This window comes from Grampus griseus, assembly GCF_964374135.1.
Source record: "Grampus griseus genome assembly, chromosome: X".
NCBI classification, from domain to species: Eukaryota; Metazoa; Chordata; class Mammalia; order Artiodactyla; family Delphinidae; genus Grampus; species Grampus griseus.
The window spans coordinates 28,040,109-28,055,345 of record NC_138999.1 but is presented as its reverse complement, the minus strand read 5'-3'; the positions used below and the strand labels follow the sequence as shown (position 1 = coordinate 28,055,345).

The following is a 15,237-nucleotide window of genomic DNA, read 5'->3' as shown; positions in this document are numbered from 1 at the left end:
TTGTAAAGCAATTATACTCCAATAAAGATGTTAAAAAAAATTAAAAAATAAAAGACAAACAGAAACACATCCAAAAGAACCAGAGGAACACTTGCAGTTTAAAAAGTTATCAATTTTGAACTGTCAACAGTAAATCATTGCATGGAATTTGTGCTCTATGATAACACTGCTAATTATGTCAGAAGAGCCTCTTAATGGGCACTACTGTGTTCCGTTAATATAGTGACTGCCACATAAAGTATTTAAGATGACACATTTACATAAACTTTAATTCAGTCACTTTTAATATACCATTTGGAACTCATCATTCCCACATGTGTAAACTATGAAACTATAAATCCTTCAAGCTCCCAGACTTAAACTAATTTGATTAGTGAGCTAGGTTATGAATGGCCATATTATATCTTTAAACATCTTTGCACATAAAATTTCATAAAAACTTATAAGCCTCACCTTTAGCAGCCTGAAAGTAAAGTATTAACATTTGTGAAATATGTTAACTCTTGCACAATCCTAAGGCTCTAGGCCTAGACCAGATGACTTAACAAACCAAATTTTAATGTACATGTTAATTAGCTAGAACACACATTTTCATGTTCGTGGAAACAAAACTATGACTCTTTTTTACTGGTACTACAATGTGGAAGAAATCTTCCTGGAGGTGAGGTAAGATTTTTAAATTTTGTTTAGTATATTTTTTAATAATCATCTTTCTTCTTCAGATTTCTAGAACATGAGAACACGTTTTAATTCCATATTGGTATATGGCTACTCTCTGGATGGCAAACCATATGATGAACTCCTACTCATCTTTCAAGACTCTGTCCAAGATATACAACTTCTGTGAAGGTTTTCTTGATCAACCTCTCCCTACTCTTTCTCCTTCAACCTTCCTTCTGGGGAAACTGGTCCCTCCCTCCCATATGTTTCCACATGTTACTTCCTTTTAAAAATTGAATAAATAGAATACAAATTAAATTTGAACCAGAGAAATATTATAAAATTTTGAATGAAATTTGTTTAAAAATATTTTAAAAAATCAATACAGGGCTTCCCTGGTGGCGCAGTGGTTGAGAGTCCGCCTGCCGATGCAGGGGACATGGGTTCGTGCCCCGGTCCGGGAAGATCCCATATGCCACGGAGCGGCTGGGCCCGTGAGCCATGGCCGCTGAGCCTGCGCGTCCGGAGCCTGTGCTCCACAACGGCAGAGGCCACAACAGTGAGAGGCCCGCGTACAGCAAAAAAAAAAAAAAAAAAAAAAAAAAAAAAAAAAAATCAATACAAACCTTGTTATGGCTAAAATATCAAGTATTTCTAGGATTTTGAGATGTGCTGAGTATATGGTGATTATTGTACTTTTACAGTTATACAATATTATTAAAGGGCAAAATCCTATTTAATCAGGAGAAAACAAGTTAACATTTATATAACTACCTCCCTTAAATCAAGACAGTGTTTATATACACACACAGATATATGCACGTGTTTGTATAGTGTGGGCGTGTTTTCCTTGGTGGGAGGGGGAAAACAGGGCCAAATGATTGCCTTAAATTTTTTTTGTAATGTTTGTGAATGTATGTGTTTGTACGTGTACGCTTTAAATGTGTGTGCTTTAAATGTAAAGTAAATATGGTGCAGTGCAAACTCACTGAACTGAAAGTCAGCTGTCCCAAGTTTTAATCACTCATCTTAATCTTTATGCTGCTACCTTGGACAAATGACTTAACTTCTCTGATCTTCCTTTACTTCTTCCTTTAAATTTCAAAAATTACAAAGCTTCCATCAAACTGGTCTTAAAATAAAAACTAACAAGGACTTTTAAAAAATTACTCTTAAATGTGTATTTATTTATCTCACTAATTAAAGCGATTTTGACCTGAGATACAAAGCTGAGGTCAGCTTTGCTTACACTGGAGCTTTGATATTCCAATTAAATTAGTCTGTTCAGCTAGCAATCAAATTAAATAACATCTAAGGATGTTATGATTCCCAGTTATAATAAGAACCCTATAAACTCTTTTTGACAGTTTACACAGCACCTGAAACAAAATATAACAAATGGGAAAGAACACTGTCCTCAGTTAATATAAACCTGCCACATTAACAGTCCTATCAAATAATGTTTTCCTTGTGTTTGCGTGATCTTATTTACAAGCTTAAATGTATTTCCAGTTTTATATAAGTTTAAGCACATCACTCATAAAATAATACATTTTGGGGCTTCCCTGGTGGCGCAGTGGTTGAGAGTCCGCCTGCCGATGCAGGGGACACAGGTTCGTGCCCGGTCCGGGAAGATCCCACATGCCGCGGAGCAGCTGGGCCCGTGAGCCATGGCCGCTGAGCCTGCGCGTCCGGAGCCTGTGCTCCGCAACGGGAGAGGCCACAACAGTGAGAGGCCCGCATACCGAAAAAAAAAAAAAAAAATCGTTTCGGTACAGTAAAATTTAATGATTCCAGTTTGTACTGAAATGCATCTTTAAAAGATACTAAAAAATCAATTTCTGTGTAGTTTACCTTGTCCTAAAATATGCCTTATTTAACATGTGCTTCAAAATCTGGATTCTAGTCCAAAACATAAAGTTTGTCCTTAAAATCATGCGTCTTCTTCATTGTCAATTATGGCAAATCAAATTACATGTTTAATGTGTATAAAATACTGCCTTTTAAAATACATGCCCTTGAATACAAACCAGCAATTTAATATTTTTAAGCTATAAATGCCAGAAAACTCTCCATGCGTTATCTGGCATTGCTATTTATCTTTGTACCTCTAGGATAGTTAATTGTACTGAGCAGAATAAAACTCCTACAAAAATATTGTTTCTCTGCAAAAAGTAAAACAACTAAAATATTTTAACAAGTGGTAGATTAAAATGACTTGAACATAATCTTCTTAACTTAATTTGGTAACAAATCTCAATCATTTAAAAATATATCGGTAATATTTATTTCTAAAATGTGATATGGTTGAAAAGAAGTCACTTTTACATCTTCTGTTAATATAACTTTCAGGGAAACACACCTTAAAAACTGAGGGCTTCCCTGGTGGCGCAGTAGTTGAGAGTCCGCCTGCCGATGCAGGGGACGCGGGTTCGTGCCAGGATTCGGGAGGATCCCACGTGCGGCGCAGCGGCTGGGCCCGTGAGCCATGGCCGCTGGGCCTGCGCGTCCGGAGCCTGTGCTCCGCGGCGGGAGAGGCCAAAGCGGTGAGAGGCCCACGTACCGCAAAAAAAAAAAAAAAAAAAAACTAAGGAAATCCCCCAAATTCTAATATGTCAAAACCAGCTAGATTAGAGGAATTAGTTATAAAGCCAGAGAGTATGAAAGCACGTGGACAAAAACTGCATGATCCAGAGGACCAGAAATAAAATGTTGTTAAGCCACAGATGCGTGGAGCCTATTTTTCATTTTCAGTAAAATCAAAGTCCCTTTGAAACACAGTTCTGTGCAAGAAAATCATCTTAACACAGGTTCATGGAAATATTCTTTTAAGTGATAGATGAAATCTTGTCATAATAATACATCTATAATCATACAATGTAATATGCTCAAGTTGAAAACCCTGGGCCATTTATTTTAAAATCAAATTTGATGTTTATTTAAAATTGATGAAAACAAAAAGCAAAGCTGTATATGCTCTTGTGAGAAATAAATGTGGGCACTAGAGGGTGCACATTCCCTTTCACAGCTTGTCTGGACTTGAATTTGGCTTCTCTTATATTTTCTTATCTACATAATGATAACATGGTGACAAATGGATTTTTCATGCGAGTTCTCTTACAGAGAAACATAAAATGTGCAAAGATATAGATAAAATGGTGTAAAAGGAATATGTGAGGAAGGCATTTAAACATATACACAAAAGTATCTTGAAGTCATAATACAGAGATTCCCTTGAGAAAATGTCTTCAAATTGGGGAGAAACACTTAATCCAAATAATACAGTAGCATTTTCTGGACTTCATAACTCAGGATTTTTTTCCCAGTTCATTAATCTTACCTATTCTTTTGAATGTTAATAAATATGTAGACACTTGTGTTCTATAAATCTGCCTATAAATACATTCCTGTACCAAGATTAAGTTTTTAAAATGTTAATTTAACACTCAATCAAATTCACAGGAAAAAATAGCATTTTAAGCATCTTGTTCCTGTCACATGCTTTCACAAAGAAAAAATTAATTCATCTCCCATGATAACTGTGTAGGCTATTTATTATAATCTTCATCTTCATAGCTGTATCAAGAACAGAGAGCTTCAGAAACCTTTACTTTCAACACACAGTGAAATATGAAGTTAAGATTCAAAACCAGGTATGTCTGAATCCAAAGATTTCCACTACACTACACTTATAGTCCTTTGTTCCAAATGAAAGGGAAACCTTTTTTTTTTTGAAATATTAAGGAAAAGTCAACATGAACTTCCTGTTTGTTGCTATACAGTACAGTCTGGTGGTTACTACTGTGCTGTTTTGGATTATTCCAGAATTTGACTGAAGTCTCTAACACTAGGACATTAACTCTGAACATTTTTATTAACCTAAACTATGATATTTAGTTGCAGAATTCATACCCTCATGGCATTATGAAATAATTACTTTTTCCCAGTTTATTTTTACTTTGCAGTCTTCCTTAATTTCCTAAAGTCCCCAAATTTCCAATCAGCTGATGTGTTTTCTGATGTTAGAACTGATTAAGCATAGATGGCAAAGGTTATGACAGATAATAAGGTTAAGACCATGATTAGCACTAGAAGTCCTGCACCTGGAAAAACAGTTCAATTATATGGGACTCCATTTATGCGTTGATACTGAAAAAGATACCTAACTTTGAAGGAAAAATCTTTTTCACTGATAAGGATCTCTGTATTTAAAGATATAGCCAAATGCTCCAGTGGTACCATAGACTCTATGAGACTTAGAAGGTAGAACAGCCATGAGACTTAGAAGGTAGAACAGCCATAATCTAGGGTAAGTGCACCATTTCCACAGACAGACCTCAGTAAAGTAGTAAACAGTCTCAGTCAATCTTTTATTTTCAGCTAAATAATTTGATGAAATTACCTTTAGTTTCTCATTATAGATAACATGACATAGAGTTCAAGAATGCAGCATCCTGTGGAGAGGGTGTGGAGAAAAAGGAGTCCTCCTACACTGCTGGTAGGAATGTAAATTTGTGCAGCCACTATGGAAAACAGTATGGAAGTTCCCTAAAAAACTAAAAGTAGAGCTACCACATGATCCAGCAATCTCACTCCTGGGCATATACCCAGAGGAAAACATAATTCGAAAAGATACATGCACCCCAATGTTCATAGCAGCACTATGCACAATAGGCAGGACATGGAAGCAACCTAGATGCCCATCGACATGAATGGGTAAAGAAGATGTTGTAATATAAATATAATGGAGTATTGCTCAGCCATAAAAAAGAATGAAATAATGTCATTTGCAGCAACATGGACGGACCTACAGATTATCATACTAAGTGAAGTAATCCGGACAGAGAAACACAAATATCATATGATATCGCTTATATATGAAATCTACAAAATGGTACAAATGAACCTATTTATAAAACAGAAATAGACTCACAGACATAGAAAACAAACTTACAGTTATCAAAGGGGGAGGAAGGATTAAATTAGGAGTTTGGGATTAAAATATACACACTACTATATATAAAATGGATAACCGACCCAACAAGGACCTACTGTATAGCACAGCAAACTATACTCAATATCCTGTAATAACCTATAATGGAAGAGAATGTAAAAAAAAGAATATATATATATATATATATATATAAAACTGAATCACTTTGCTGTACACTTGAAACTAACACAACATTGTAAATCAACTATATTTCAATGAAAATTAGAAAAAAAAAGAATGCAGCATCCTGTGCTAGATGTCTGGGTTCAAACCCTGACTGCACTGCTTCCTGTAAAGTTTGTGACCTAGAACAAGTCACCTCACCTCTCTGTGCCTCATTGTTCCCATTGGCAAAGAGTGACAACAATAAAAAACTACTTTATAATGCTCTTTTAATGGTTAAGTGTGTTAACGTGCAAAATATTTAGATGAGTTCTTGACATATGGTAGAAATCATACATGTTAGCTACTGTGATTAGTGCCTTCCGTGACTATTTCCTGCTGGCTTTAAGCCAGCCCCTGGGCCACCTCTCACTTTCTCATTTGAGAGTGGATCTATTCATCTTAGTGTTTTGTTAAGGACTGGTAAAGTAAAAGCCATTCTTGTAATCATCAGAATGAAAACTGCAAAGAAAGCTGTAACAAAGACAAAAAGGCAAATACATAAGAATCATCAACAGCAAAATAATCTCATCTATTTCACCCTTTATTGCAGGAATAGGCAAACTATGGCTCACGGGACAAATCTGGCTTGCCACTAGTTTTTGTAAATAAAGTTTTATTGGAACACATCCACACTCATCATTTACATATTGTTTATGGTTGCTTTTTCCCTACAGCAGCAGAATTGAGCACTTGCAAAAGAAACTATGTGGTGCACAAGCCTAAAATAGGGACCGTCTGCCTCTTTAGAGAAAAAATTTGCTGACTACCTCCCTGCTCTATAAAGTTAAGATGGTCTATCTCTCCCAACACATAGGTGGGTCCAAATGTGTGGTTCACAGTCGCCATATTGCTTGGCTCTCTTTCAAAAATATGCCTCGGCTCTCTATAACCAGATTAAAGTTCCTTAGTCTGGCATTGAGTACCTTTCTTTTTTTTCCCACAATGAACTCAACCTACCTTTTCAACCTCATCCCTTACTTCTCTCTTTCCAATACTGCATATTTCTGCTCTAAGCAAACAGAAACACCCACAACCCTGTGTAAATGCCACTTGTATACAGCCCGTATCTGCATCGTCCTTTTCCCTGATCTTGAGTCCAATAGGCCCCTATCCTTTAACCGTCTACTCAGATGCTAATGTCTCCATGAGCTTTCCATGCTCAACTGTCAAGCAGGACTGGAAGTGATCCTTTCTTCCTTATGACTTTTCTAACATTTTATTGGTACTTCTTCATGACATAGTTTATACTATTAGAATGCAAGCTTCCTGAGGGAAGGACTAAATATGGTTCTTGGTCATAGCAACTGGAGTGCTCTGCACATCATAGTGATCCATTAGATATTGTTGAATGAATATGAAAATTAGCAAGAAAACTAATGTTGCTGTCACTACATTCTTGAAATACTGTGGACTCGTATTGACTACAAGAGTGTTCAAAGAACCCCTCCATACACTGAGTGGTGCCTTGGACCTTGTGGGAAGCAAATTAAACTTTAAATACCCTCAGTGTGCAAGCTCACTGAGTTTAAAGGACTTCAACATGCTTTTATCTCATGGATCTTTGAAGTTTAAATAACTTCCAGTCAAGGTTTAGAAACTATCTGGTACAATGCAGAATACCATTTAAATCTGATGTGTACTCACTGTCCCACTGCCACTTCCCCAGCATCATGAGTTGTTTCCATTCATTTACTTCTTCTAGTGAGCATCTCTATGAAGTTTAGTTAAAACCCAAAGCAAAACGCATGGCCCTACAAAGCCAGTGTCTTAGCTCAGGCTGATGTAACAAAACACTATAGATGGGTGGTTTAAATCAGGGGTCCCCAACCCCTGGGCCGCGGACCAGTACTGGTTGTGGCCTGTTAGGAACCGGGCCGCACAGCAGGAGGTGAGCAGCAAGTGAGCAAAGCTTCATCTGCTGCTCCCCATCACTCCCCATGGCTCGCATTACTGCCTGAACCATCCCCCTGCCTCACCCCATCCCATGGAAAAACTGTCTTCCATGAAACTGGTCTCTGGTACCAAAAAGGTTGGGGACTACTGGCTTAAACAATATAAATTTATTTTCTCATCGTTCTGGAAGCCAGAAGTTCAAGATCAAGGTGTCAGTATGGTTACTTTCTGGTGAGACCTCTCTTCCTGGCTTGTACATGGTTGCCTTATCAATGTACCCTCACGTAAGAAGGAGGAGAGAGAACAAGCTCTCTGGCGCCTCTTCTTATAATGGCACTAATCTCATCATGAAGGCCCCACCCTCAAAACCTCTTCTAAACCTAATTATTCCCCAAATACCCCATTTCCAAGTAACATCAAATTGGGGTAAGGGCTTCAAGACATGAATATTGGGGAAGTGGGGCACAATTCAGTCCATAGGAGCCAGACATCATTGTACTTGCCTGTGATGAAATGATGTGTATTGATTCATAGAGATACAGGTTGCTGACTAGGGAAGACATCAGAAAAAGAATATTCTCAGAAAATGTTAGAATAAGAATAGTTTCTCTTATAACACAAATGTGGTAATGGGAAGATACCTGTTCTAAATTAATAATTGGGAACTCAACTTTCTCCTGGGGAGAGGGTGTATATTTTTGCCTAAATAATCATCAAGAGAGACACATACAGTAAAATTTCCAGTGTGACGGCCAACAAGGAAAGTCATATAAATTCCATTTCGGAGGTGAAGAAATAGATTCTGAGTGAGATTAAGTTACTTGCTTTAGTCACATAGGTGATAAGCGGAAGATGCAAGGCCAGAATCCATCTCTGTGCAGTCACAGGACCATCTGCTCTTTCAGATCCATTCTTCATGTTTCTCTTGTCCTCTCTGTACCAGAGGAATATATACATTTTCTGCCATCGCCTTCCCCCTGGCTTGTGATTAGAGGCACTGGCAGAATACCGAAAGATGGAAGGAAGAGAAAAGCCAAGTTCCTTCACACTCAACTTTTGCTGACATTTCTAGAGCGGCTTCATCTCCACTGTGGCTTCAGTTTCCTCTGGATGGTCCCTCCCTCCCCAGGTCCAAGCTCTTGCCTGGCAGTCCTAACACTGCTAGTCCCTGTTTGAAGGCCCCAACTTTGGGACTCTGGTACCATCCCCCCTGCAGTGTTCCTCTATCTCTAGGGAAATGAGCAGCCTGTTGATGCTGCTTGTATGTTGAGTTGCCTCACTGTCCCTCTGTGCTGCTTCCCAGCTTTTCATCACCTCCTTCAACAATTCCCTGTATTATTTTTCTCTCTGAAACACCTAGAGTGGTTTTTGTTTTCCTGACAAGACTGACAAACACCCATCTGATATGCCATGAATATTTACTGAATACCTCCAATGGACTAACTTCTGAGTTAAGTGCTGTCGGTCTAGAGTTGCAAATAAATGGCTCCTGCCCTCAAGGAGTTTACTGGAGATACAAATATGCAAAAACAAGATCATTACAATAAAATTCTGCAAGTTTTTTAATGGAAGGACTGTCAAAGCTGAGAAATGTCTGGGAGGTTAGGTTCCCAGAAAGAGAAGGTAGTTAGTTGGGGAAAAGGAATGTGGCAGCTGGAAAAGGGAAAGTAAGGAAAAGGGAATCTTCAATAGAGAGAACAGTAGGTACAAAGAAACAGAAGTCTGAGGGAATACAGAGCATTTGGAGAGCAGAGGGTGGTTCATTAAACCTGAGCAGAGGGCAGTGCCATTTGAAATGCAGTTTGTGGCCAGTCTGTGAACTATCTGTTAGTAGCCTGTGACAAGAAAAGTCACTACAGCATAAATAGTCACGAAGCATACAATTTCATCTGATTTCTTTTTAATTGCAAAACTTTCTTGACAAAGGAAGCGGTGCATTGATTTATATTCTGGCTCCAGCTCTTCATCTCACTGTGTACTGGTAATAAACAGTTTGCAGACTATTTTGAGTAGCACTGGCATATAAGAAAATGGGTAGGGGAGAAGGGAGAGAAGCTAGAGAGTCAGGCAGTCAAAGATCAGAAAGGAATTCCTGTGCTATGCATTTCAAGAACCACGGGCAGAGGAATGATCTAATTAAAACTGCCTTTTAAGATATATCTCAGGAGGCTGTGAACAGTATGGATAAGAAGGGTGAGCGTAGAGGCACAGAAATCAGTTAAGAATTTCATGCAGAAAACTATCAGAGACTTAACTAGGGGGAAGGCAGCCTGGATGTAAAGGAACAAATACACTAAAGAGAATTGAAAGGACTTAGGGAGGTTGCAGATATCATGGCCACTGTGAGTGGCTGCACAGGTTGTACACTGCACAAGTCCAGAAGGTGCTGTTTTTAGGAACTATGATGTGAAAGACAGTCTCTAAAGATGAGTAGTCTAAACTGCAGAACTTCATTTGTGATTTCTGTAAGAAGTCCAGGTGGAAATGCCGAAAAAAACATTTGGATGTTACAGGTATGAGCATCGGGAAGGAGGTTAAGCTAAAGATGTTAATTTGGAAAACAGCAGGTATAGATGTGTGATAAAAGCAGGATTATAAATGATATCACCCTGGAAAAGAAAGTGTCATAAAAAGAAAATAAAGCCAAAATGTGAGTCTTTTGGAGACCAACATGAAAGGGATAGGAAGAGGAGAATGGGAATACATAGTGGGAAAGCAAAGAGGAGAAAAGAAACAGGAGAGAACAATGTCCCAGAAACTGAGAAAGAGGAAAATTTCAAGAAAGAACTAATTACCACTGTCAAGTACAGCACAAAGTTCAAGAAGGATAAACTGAAGAGCGACCTTTGGAGCTGACAATTAAGGAGTTCTCTGGTGACCTTGCTGAGAGCAGTTTCAGCATTTCATGTAGAGTATGAGAGGGTAAAGGAAACAATCAGAAGTAAGGAAATAGTGGTAGTTCACATCTTCTGATTAAAAATCAACTCTTTTTTGCATTCAACCATGCTTCTTCTTTTAGATGAATAATTGTGACTACCATTTTCTTCACTCTCAGAACAAACAAAACTGTATGTCATGGTTCCAGGAATATAGCTCTATCTTCCTCTTGGCTGGCATCTTTTTGTGCCTCACATTCTGGAAGAGTACATTTTCATACAACTGCTATAGCTAGACATCCATAGCTATGTGTAGCATCTTACAGGACCAGTTCCCATTATAGTGCATTTCAACTTGGAACATGTATTGGGCATCCCCAAATCAGAAGGTCCCGTAACAGGTTGGGAGTAAGATATGGACCCTGGCCCTGGCAAGCTTTGAGTCTAGGGGGTGAAACAGGCATATGAAAAGGTCATTTTAACATATAGCACTAGAGGGGTCACAAGAAGGGACATCATCTTGTGTGGCATCTTATGTAGTATCACTTAGCCTAGTCTGGAGTAAATGGTTCCTATCATTGGGGCTGGTTTGAGGAAATAAGAAGCAAGAGTCAGGATGAAACTAAGATGATGCTCTAGTGCACTGATTTACAAAATGTGGGCCCTGAACTAGCAACATCAGCATCGCCTGGGAACTCATTAGATATTAAGATTCTCAGGCACTGCCCCAGGCCTACTGAATCAAAAACTCTGGTGGGGACCAGTAATCTGCCTTTTAACAAGGCCTCCAGATGATTCTGATACATGCTAAGGTATGAGAACCGCTGTTCTTGGTCAAGGGTTCTCAAACTTTAAGGCTTATCAACAACGACCTGGAGAGCTTGTAAAGGATTCCTGGGCCCACCTGCAGAGTTTCTGATTCAGCAAGTTTGGGGAGCGTCCTCCAAGTCTGCATTTCTAACAAGTCCTCAAGTGATGCTGCTGTTTCATGCACTGCACTATGAGTATCACTGCTCTAAGTGTTCTCTGGCCACTTAGCATGCCTCTAGAATTAACATTCTTCAAAACATTTATTGACTTATTGTTGACTTATATGACAAATTAGCTTTAAGAACCTTAAATGGATAGTTATCTTTTCGGAACATCTGAAGATGGTATGTAAGGTTTCTATTATTCACCAAAAATAGTTTCTAAACTGAAATTTGAGTTTATGACCAAGGTCATTTGACTCTAATACATAAAAAGAAGTAGGGCATTGCAACTGTTAACACTGAAATGGAAATTAGGAGACTCATCACTAGTCCTTATTTTGCAACTGAAAGCAAGTTGCTTAACCTTTCTGGACCTCAATTAACCTGTAACCATGAACAGGTCTGGAGTCTAGTTTCCTTAGATAAAAGGAGCAAAGTTTTATTTTACTGGGCAGTGCCAATGGAAAAAAATATATTATTACTGAGTCCAACATCCCAAGTATTTTAGGATCAATTTATCATATAGAAAATAAAAAATTAGCTCTTAGACACATTAATCATCTAATTAGATCCTCTGCATAAGTTAAAATGTTTTAGTTTACAACTTCCAGATTATAGTTTGGGAATCAAAGTTAAAATAAATATCTAAAACAAAAATAGCTTACGCATTAATCTCATAAAATGGCAAAAAGACAGGCCTTATCTAACTTCCTTCCAAGGACGTGACATAAATTAACATCATTCAGGCAGCAGACATTAAAAAAAGGGAAAAAAGCACAATTAAGCTGAAAAATAGAAAACAAAATAATTATGCAGGTACATAATTGTCTAGGTCATTTATTCCACCATTTAGTAAGCATGTGGGACATAGAGAGAAAAAGCAAACTTAAGACTGTCTGCTTACCTAGAAGAAGATAAAGAGACTTGGTGAATTTAGATATTTCGAGACATCTCTCTACTTCCCTTGAGGTCAAAGATACTCATTTATTAACACCATAGCTGAAAAACATTATCCTTATTGAGATAGCATTTACTTAAAAAACAATTCAATTTGCCATTGTTTTCACCTGGCTGATACAAAAATGTAAATGAACGCTTTTGTGAAAAGTCTCTTTAAATAACTGCTATATGATTAGTAACTAATCTCCTCGATAAATCCCAATTTACTATATAATAGATCTAGTTTTAACCTATTCTGAGTTCCATACTCTGATAATTACCTATATGTAAGATATTATCACTGAACTGCAGGGATAATTTACTATTAGAAATAATTACCTTGTGACCCAAGGTCATCAAGGACTTTTGTATATCTTAGTGTAAGGAGGACAATTTATGCAGTAAATATTACAAATGTAGAAATTGTATCATTATTAAGGAATCAACTAAATGTACCTTAGATAATTAAGAAATTATAGTGTGGTACAAAGCTGAATTTTAAATCCCTTAATAGTTTTGAACAAATGATGATATCCTAATGGGTAAAATTAGAATATTAAAGATTATTAGAATGTTCACTTGTTTATTATTAAAAACAATTCCATGAAGAAGTAGATGGAATTCTTAAATGCTACTGAAAAATAAAATTTTAGTTATCACAATTAATTGAACTCTATTACTCTTTCAACAAATATTTATTGATTATTTATTGTATGCATGGTACTATACATGGAATCTAAGTAAAATATAAAAAATCTGATAACAGGATTCCTTTGTTGTGATTGGTGATGAGAAAAATATATGTGGGTGACATTGAGGCATAGAGCAAAAAAGGAATGTAATGTACTGGATGAAGTGGTAAGATTTCGGGGAAGCTACACAAAAAACTGGTGGGAGAAAAATATTTTATACCACAAGAAGGGGTTTGTGTTTTACTATGGGGACAACTGGAGTTATGGGGATCTCAAGTCTGGAGGGTCAGCATAAAAGCAATTTTAGATATATTAATTTAAGGCAGATTGATCAGAAAGGGGGGTGGGCAAGTCTGGCCCCAGGGAGGTATATGGCTTAGAGTATGGCGCTGGCAGTTAGAATGACTGGAAAATGATGACACTTGCCCAATAATATAGTGTAACAATAATAATAAATAAGGAGAAAGGAAAGAGAAACTGATACAAATGGAGAAGTCAGGTGGTAAATTCTGTTTTGAAGAGGAAGATGAAAAGGCAATTTTTTGTTACATTTGGTAAGCTTGAGAGAATGCTCACTATGGAATTTTTTTCACTAATAGTCCATGAGCACCATCTCTACTTTCTCCACCAACCATCACCTTCACTATCATCAACACCTCAGTCACCACCACCACTTCCACCACTGCCTCTGCCTCTATCACATCCACATAAGCAAACAAGAACAACAGCTACTGCATTTACTGAATTCTAACTACCTTACAGGCAACTGTATTAAATGCTTCTTACTTAATCCTCAGTGTTCAATAAAGTGAGGATACTGAATCTGAGGCACAGATATTAGGTAATTTGCCTGGGATCATAAGCTAGTAATTAAAACAGGCAGATTTCAAACCTGAGTAATTCTGATTCCAAAGACCATGATTTTTCCAATATTTGCTACTTCTTTAGCCACACAGTCAATGAGTTATAATAACTAAAATACGTGTGCAATGTCTGAGTAACTAGGTGTGGGTAATTGGAGGCAACAAATGTTTGCATTTGATGAAAATAAAAATTGAAGCACTGCCTGGATGCAGATCATAGATTTAGAGACATAAAAGTGAAATTTGAGGGAGTCAGATATAGAGCTATGAAATTTGGGAGTCACTCATTTAGAGCCAGACTTGAATCAATGAGAGGAGATAAATCAGATAAAGAAGTCAGAAGGGCAAAAAAGATTTGAATTTATAAGATAGTACCATAGGACTTAGGCAAAAGGAAGAAAGCAAGTCAGATAAAGAGTAGTAGGAGTAGAACCAGTAGTGTGTCAAAGAAGTTGAAAAAAGGGATCATTTTTTTAAAAATCAGCACCCAATAGATTGCCAAGACTACAGTCTTGACAGTTAAACACTAGCAGTTCTCACCTGGGACAACAGAGAATCACTAGCCACCATGATGTTTTCAGTCATGTTTGCATGACGCCTCTGGAACCATTATAGTATTTTAACCAAATTCCATCCTGCAGACAATGATCACTTACTGGATTTAATTGCTCCTAAATGTTTTCTCATTTCCTCTCTTTGTTCAGTCTAAACTTATCAATCTAGAGTCTTGCACAGAGTGTCCATGTTACCCTACTGTCCAAATCAGGATACATCTGAGAGTGAAAGTTGGTGCTTTATATAATTATGCTGGGACAAAAGGTGTAATTTGGGATGATTCAGGCAAACCAAGACATAAGATCACCTTTGTCATTTATCTACAAAAGAAACATGTTCCTACACGGTCCAGGTTCTGTAGTCAGGTTACCTCAGCTGAAATCCTGGCTCAGGCACTCTGAAGCTGTGTGTAATAGTAATAATAGCCATACCTATTTGGGAGGGTTAGTGGGAAGAATAAATGAGCTATGCAGACAAAGCACTTAATCTAGTGCTGAGTGCATAATAAAATCCTCAGTAAGTGTTAGCTTTTATTTAAGTAATATATTCTTTATGTTCCCAATTGAACATGCTTCCAAGCACTTACAAAAACTGCTGAGAGCATATGATACAAACAGAATTTAGGAGACA

The 15,237-nt window shown here is 37.5% G+C and overlaps 1 protein-coding gene across 5 annotated transcripts in view; it reads right to left on the bottom strand.

Annotated features, from left to right (window-relative positions):
• The window catches only part of DMD (dystrophin), a 2,236,200-nt gene that overhangs the window by 1,432,850 nt on the left and 788,113 nt on the right, over nt 1-15,237 (bottom strand). The window lies entirely within an intron of this gene.